At 41.6% G+C, this 7,267-nt stretch overlaps 1 pseudogene; it reads left to right on the top strand.

Annotated features, from left to right (window-relative positions):
* The first annotated feature begins 6,065 nt into the window (after positions 1 to 6,065).
* On the top strand, positions 6,066 to 7,050 carry LOC132503607 (lysosomal-associated transmembrane protein 4A-like; annotated as a pseudogene).
* The last annotated feature ends 217 nt before the right edge of the window (positions 7,051 to 7,267 follow it).

Here is a 7,267-nt window from a genome sequence, read left to right as displayed (position 1 = left end):
AGAAAAAAATAGCCCATTAAAAAATGAGCTAAAGATTTTAGTAGATATCTCTCCAAAGAAGATACAGATGGCAAATAAGCATGTGAAAAGATGCTCCACATCATATGTCATTGGGGAAATGAAAATTAAAACAACAATGAGATACCACTACATATACACTAGAATGACCAAAATCTAGAACCCTGATTAACACCAAATGCTGACAAGGATGTAGAGCAACTGGAACTCTCACTCATTGCTGGTAGGAATACAAACTGGCACAGCCACTTTGGAAGACAGTTTGCAGGCTTCTTACAAAACTAAGCATACTCTTAATATACAATTCAGCAATCATGCTCTCCGGTATTTACCCAAACATGCTGAAAAAACTATGTCCACATAAAAACCTGCACATGGATGTTTATAGCAGCTTTATTCATAGCTGGCAAAACTTGGAAACAACAAAGATGTAGGTGAATGTATAAATAAACTGTGGTATATCCAAACAATGAAATATTATTTAGCTATTTATTTTAAAAAGAGCTATAAGCTTTGAAAAGACACAGAGGAAACTTAAATGCATATAAGTTAAAGAAGCAATCTGAAAAGGCTACATAGAGTATGATTCCAACTATATCTAGAAAAGGCAGTAAAAAGATCAGTGGTTGCCAGGGCTAAGGGGTAGGGAGGGATGAACAGGTGGTGCACAGATGGCAGTGAAACTAGTCTGAATGACTCTGTAATGGTAGATACATGTCATCATAAATTTTCCCAAACCTATAGAATGTACACCAACAGTGAACATTTTAATGTAAGCTATGGACTCTGGATGGTAATGATACCTCAATGTAGGTTCATCGCTGTAACAAATTTACCACTCTGGTGGGGGATGTTAATAAAGGGGGAGAAGGCTGTGTGTGGGTAGAGGCAGGGGGTATATGGGAAATCCCTGTACTTTCTGCTCAATTTTGCTCTGAACCTAAAACTGCTCTAAACAAATAAAGTCTAATTTTTAAAAAACCTATACTCATCATTTTCCCTACACTAGCCCACCCCACAAATAAAAAGCTGACCTTTTGGGGGTTCTTGGTTCAAACAATAAAGGTCACTTGGGCTTATTGAAGCAGAAGGGCAATTTTATTAAAGTAACTCTTAACTCATCTGTCTACTTCAGTTTTGCCCCATTCCAATCAACCCTCTCCATTCAGCCAAAGTGAGCTTCCTAAAATGCATTCCTGAAAATTCTGCAGTTGATTCCATTTGTTCTTAGGGCAAAGTTTAGACACTTAGGTGTTGCTGTTAGTGCCCTGCTCACAACCCATTGGCCCACCCTGGATATCACCTACAGACTGCTCCCATACAGGCAATGACTTTGTGCCTCTCAGCCTGCCTGAGGGCATTCTCTGAGAAGCTGGGGCACGCCCCCAGGAGCAACCTCCAACCCTCGAGGGACAACAGTGCTGGATAAATGTGTCTCCTTCCTCACATCAATGTGACAACTAAGAGGCATGTGCCACACGGTCTCTCAGGGGTCTCCAGTGGCACTGAGCTTCAGCTGTCCAGAGCAGTACCCTGCTGGTTAATACAGCCTTTACAAGCTTTCTTCCTTCTCTGTCTTACTTCCCCAATGCTTCACCATGCTTCCTGGAACCACCTTCCAAATAAACTACTTCTGCCCAAACCCTTGCCTCAGTTGCTGCTTTCAGGGTACCTCAACCTAAGATAGTGCCCTAATATGGTCTACAATTCCCTTCATCACTGGGGCCCTGCTTCCTCCTTTACCACTTCCCAATCTGCACTCTGTTCTCAAGGTGTGCAGACCTTCTTTCAGCTCCTTTCATGCTCTCGCTCTTCTAGGCCTTTACACATTCTATCTTTCTTCTCCTAGCACACTCTGTCTCCTACTCTTCATCTGACTAGTTCCTATTCAACCCTGAAATATCTGCTTAAATGTCACTTCCTCCAGGAAGCCTTCCTGAATTTCCAAATTCATGTTTTGTGTTCCTTCTATCTGCTCTCAGAACATCCTGTTCTTCCCAAACATAGCACTTATCATATCATTTTGTAAAAGTTTCTTCAATTCTCTCCCTCAGCACTCACTAAGTTTCAGTACTTGCTCATTACTGCACCAGAACAATCTAGCACAGTTCTCAGCCCAAAGCAAAACTTTATGACATGTGCCTGGCACAGGATAGTTTCCCAAAAATATTTGTGGAAATGAAAAGGAAAGAATTTGAAGCAGTGTTCAAAACAAGTTACAGCATAACTTAACCAAACAGGCAAGACACAGTTCAGAGAAGCAGCATACGATGCTATGGTTCAACTTCCTTCTGGTTGTCACATGAGATACTCTGTGGAACACAGAATGGACCAACCTCCAACTCCAGAAATCATGAAAATAGCTTTCAATAAATAGGACACAAATTATGTAGGTCTTAGGTCAAATTATGTAGTATCACTGTCAAAATAATCCATAACTGGATGAACTGATTTACGGTTAGCTTTAGTAAGTTAGCAGCAGATACTCAAAGTCTAATAACAAATTTCTGTAATTTGGCAACAGAAGAGAGGCTGTATCAGAGTAGGTTAACTGCTGCATCAAACAGTGCAATAAAGTCCAATCAGGCCTGGCAGCTCTCCTTCAAGTGGTAACTCAGGGACTTCAGTCAACAAGGGGGAGGAGGGAAAGAGGGAAAACAGAGAGTATGAAGGAGCCCACATCTGATATTTAACTGCCTTGGCCCTGAAGTAAACACCTTCCCTTCCACTTACATTCCTCTGTGAGTACCAGTCACATGTCCCCACCAAGATGCAAGGTCAGGGACTTGCTAACGTAGCTCCTGGCTGGGCATCTGCTTCCCAACAACTGCCCTAGGCCATGGAAGGGGAACACAAATCTTTGGTGGTCAGCTAGCTGCCTCTGCCACCTGCTGCAGGAAACTGAATTGTAGCTTACAGCTCCAATACCTTCATCGTATTGAATGGAGACAGAGTCAAAGATGGACATTGCTAGCTTCTCTCACAAGGACCGTTGCAATATTCTCTGCCCTTGTTGATCTCCCTGCCTCCAATTTCACTCTGTTCCACCCTCATCTCCACTTCCCATTGATCATACAGTTGCCTTTCAGAGTCACTGTTCTAAATTCAAACCTGCCCCATTTAAATCATATCAATGGCTCTCCAGTACTTTTAGGATGAAGTGTACATTCCTCAGCATGGCATCAAAGTCCCGCCAAGGTCTGGCTTCAGCCTACCCCTCCAATCTCATCTCCTGCCATTCCCTCTCTCACTCTATGCTCCAAACTACCTTCAGTTCCCCAAAGCATCAGGCAACTTCATGCCTTCAAGCTTGTGCACAAGCCATGCCTCTATCTGAAATGCCCTCTCCCCTTCTCCCAGGGCACCCTTATGTTATTCTTCGAGATTCAGTTCAAGTCCCTCTTCCTCTGCAAATCCACATCCCCCACCCTGCCCCACTATAGTTAACCATTTTCTCCTTTGAGCCACCACTTTTCTTGTACATACATGGACCATGATACTACACTACAACTACTTGCTTTAAACATCTACCTTACGTTTAGACTGTGAACTCCTTAAGTTCAGGGACCAAGTCTTTTCATGTGTTTTCAGAGTCTACAAAATATCCAATATGTACTAGGAGCTCAATAAATGTTTGATGAATGAGTTAATGCATGTATGTACATGTGAAGGAATCACAAGTCATGCAGAGTAAATCTTCAGTGGTGACATTCTTTTGCTGCTTATAGAAGCCAACAGATGAAGATAATATTTCCAAGCCAATAAATATGCCTCTGGGGCCTCTAATTTCAATGCAGCTTGTGACTAGAAAATTCATAAACAATTTCATTCTGATTTCAGATTTGGCTAGGAGGTCAAAACAGTATTTTCTCATTTTTACTAATCCTTTCATACATATTCATAAATTTAAACCAAACACGCAAAACCAACTCAGACACCCAGATGGAACAGCAAGCAGGAACAAGTTCCTGTCCAACGAGAAATCAACGCAATACAGAATCTATGTCCAGTCTAAACAACTTTCTATGGATGAAGATGGACTCAATTTTGTTTAATTTTTAATTTTCTTTATAATAACAAGAACGAGATAAAAATAGGTGAACTGATTTTATTAAAGAATTTTTTAGGGAAAAAGTTGAATACAGTCGGCCCTCTGGTATCCTCAGGCTCCGCATCCTTGGATGAGGACGGCCGACTGTACTATGCCATTTTATAACAGGGACTTGAACATCTGCAAATTTTGGTATCGCTGAGGGTCCTGGAACCAATCCCCCCATGGATGCTGAGGGACTAGTATATTAACACTTTTCCTCAATTAAAATGTCAATATTTCTACCAAAAATAGAAGTTTTCAAAGTATCAGAAGACAATGCCTTAATATAACCTTTCCTACCCTGCCTATTAAACTTTGATATAAATCATACATCATAGTTTCAATGCTTGAGTCTAACTATATTTTCACAGTCCTGTTAATTTTATTAACCAGGGAGATGCTAGGAAATAACATTGATTGAGATGTAATACATACCAGGTACTATGTTAGATGTTTTATATATATCATCTTTTTTAATCTCCCTAACAACCTCATAAGGAATTGTAGTAAACCCTGGACAGGTTTCAGGCTGCCCAGCATCTGAATTCCCTGCATGTGTTTGAGGAATTCTCTATCTTAGGAGTCTTGTGGGACGCAGTCTGGCTCCCTCTAAAAGGTTGGGAAGCCAGGTACTCATTTTCTAAGACTCCCTTACAACTAGGAAATTAGCAGGAGACCTGCGCCACCTATCAGATAGACAGATCCAGACTTGAATCAGAAGCTAGTGACCCAGAGAAGCAGGAACTATGAAGAATCTCTGCTAATTAAATGCTTACCTGTGGTCACGTGGCATAAAGAACCAAAGCAGGGAAGATATGACGGCCAAAACAATCATAGACCAATATGAACAGTATAGGGAATTCCATTCCAAGGACTATGTAGTAGAGTGGTTTCTTCTAATATTACTGGACAGAACGAAGACAATAATAAGCACAAATTCCTACATTTTACCTGCACAACGTAGACTGAAATCCAAAACTATATAACTCAAAAATTAAAGCTCTCATCTGTATTTTACCACAATTTTTTTAAATGCTTAAAAAATAAATATAAATCTCTTATCTCTTATGGCCACAAGACTGAGATAGTCATGAAACATCACAAAGTTTCATTCTGTGGGTCACCAAATTATATGTTTAATTCATAGCCTTGCAAGACCTTTTGTGTGAGATTCAGGGCACTGAGCATAAAGAATTTAACTCCAAGTACAGGCATACCTCGTTCTATTGCACTTCACTTTATTGCACTTCACAGATATTGCATTTTTTTACAAATTGAAGGTTTGTGGCAACCCTGCATTGTCAGATGATAGTTAGCATTTTTTAGCAATCAAGTATTTTTTAATTAAGGTACCATACATTGTTTCTTTAGACCTAATGCTATTGCACACCTTATAGTGTAAACATAACTTTTATATGCACTGGAAACCAAAAAATTTGTGTGATTCAGTTTACTACGATATTTGCTTTATTGCAGTGGTCTGAAACTGAGCCCACAATATCTCCAAGGTATATCTGTACTGGAATTGGGAAATATGGTATCATTTGGCCAACTCAGAGCACTCAAAAATCTCACTCTCACTGAATCTTCTTCATCAACCAAAGCTGCCATTCCCTCCTTGTCCAATGAGACTGTTACAGCCTCCCCTGATGATTCTGCCATTTGAGTGAGGCACTGCACAAGGGGAAGCCAGTTCATCTCCTATCAATTGACCCACACCGACACTCATTGTCCTGAGCCTTTGACCAGAGCAGATCTCAACATGCCCTGAAGAGCCAACTACAAGGTCAGACTCCTGATGCCACTGGTGAAACAGCTTTCTGCTTGTTACAGAGTTGTTAGAGATGGTTGACCCTGAATATTAAGAGGAAATAGGGATGCTGCCATATAATAAGGCTGGGAAGAGGATGGCTGGATGCAGGAGATCCTTGGGGTAACTCCTAGTACTGCCATGATGACCAATGGCCAGAATGAAAAGATACAGGTAGGACTGCCAAGGGCTTGGATCCCCAGGAGTGGAGGTTTGGGTCACATCACCACTGTATAAAGAACATCAGGCGAAGAGTCTGGCTGGGGCCCAGGCCGGGGGCGGGCTAGAAAACGCGTCGTTTGATTTTGGACAGTGACGGAGTTATCTGAGTTCAACCACTGGGCGGAAGGCGTTTGTCAGGGCCCCGGCCAAGAACGAGGCCCGCCAGATTCCCAGTGGTGTCCATGACTTTCAAGCGGAACCGCAGCGACCGGTTCTACAGCACCCGGTGCTGCGGCTGTTGCCATGTCCGCACCGGGACGATCATCCTGGGGACCTGGTACATGGTCGTCAACCTGTTGATGGCAATTTTGCTGACTGTGGAAGTAACACATCCAAACTCAATGCCAGCTGTCAACATTCAGTATGAAGTCATTGGCAATTACTATTCGTCCGAGAGAATGGCTGATAATGCCTGTGTTCTTTTTGCCGTCTCTGTTCTTATGTTTATCATCAGTTCAATGCTGGTATACGGAGCAATTTCTTATCAAGTGGGTTGGCTGATTCCGTTCTTCTGTTACCGGCTTTCTGACTTCGTTCTCAGCTGCCTGGTTGCTATCAGTTCTCTCACTTACTTGCCAAGAATCAAAGAATATCTGGATCAGTTACCTGATTTTCCCTATAAAGACGACCTCCTGGCTTTGGACTCCAGCTGCCTCCTGTTCATTGTTCTTGTATTCTTTGCCTTGTTCATCATTTATAAGGCTTATCTAATCAACTGTGTTTGGAACTGTTACAAATATATCAACAACAGAAACATGCCAGAGATTGCTGTGTACCCTGCCTTTGAAGCACCTCCACAGTATGTTTTGCCAACCTATGAAATGGCAGTGAAGATGCCTGAGAAGGAACCACCACCTCCTTACATACCTGCCTGAAGAAATTCTGCCTTTGTCAATAAACCCTATACCAGCAAAAAAAAAAAAAAAAAAGAACATCAGTCTGCCAAGATAAAAGGATGTGGAATGGGGGAATGAAGGAGGGAAGTCAAATACTTACTTTGGCCTTGTGACCTGATGCAGTAGCACGGAATATAGCATTTATCCATAGTTTCTTTCTTGCAATGATATATATGTAAATACATATTTAAACTAATTTTCTCTTTCTCTCTCTTACATAGGGTATGT

Source organism: Mesoplodon densirostris, chromosome 2 (genome assembly GCF_025265405.1).
Source record: "Mesoplodon densirostris isolate mMesDen1 chromosome 2, mMesDen1 primary haplotype, whole genome shotgun sequence".
NCBI lineage: Eukaryota > Metazoa > Chordata > Mammalia > Artiodactyla > Ziphiidae > Mesoplodon > Mesoplodon densirostris.
The sequence above is the reverse complement of the archived record's forward strand: the minus strand, read 5'-3'. Positions and strand labels throughout refer to the sequence as shown.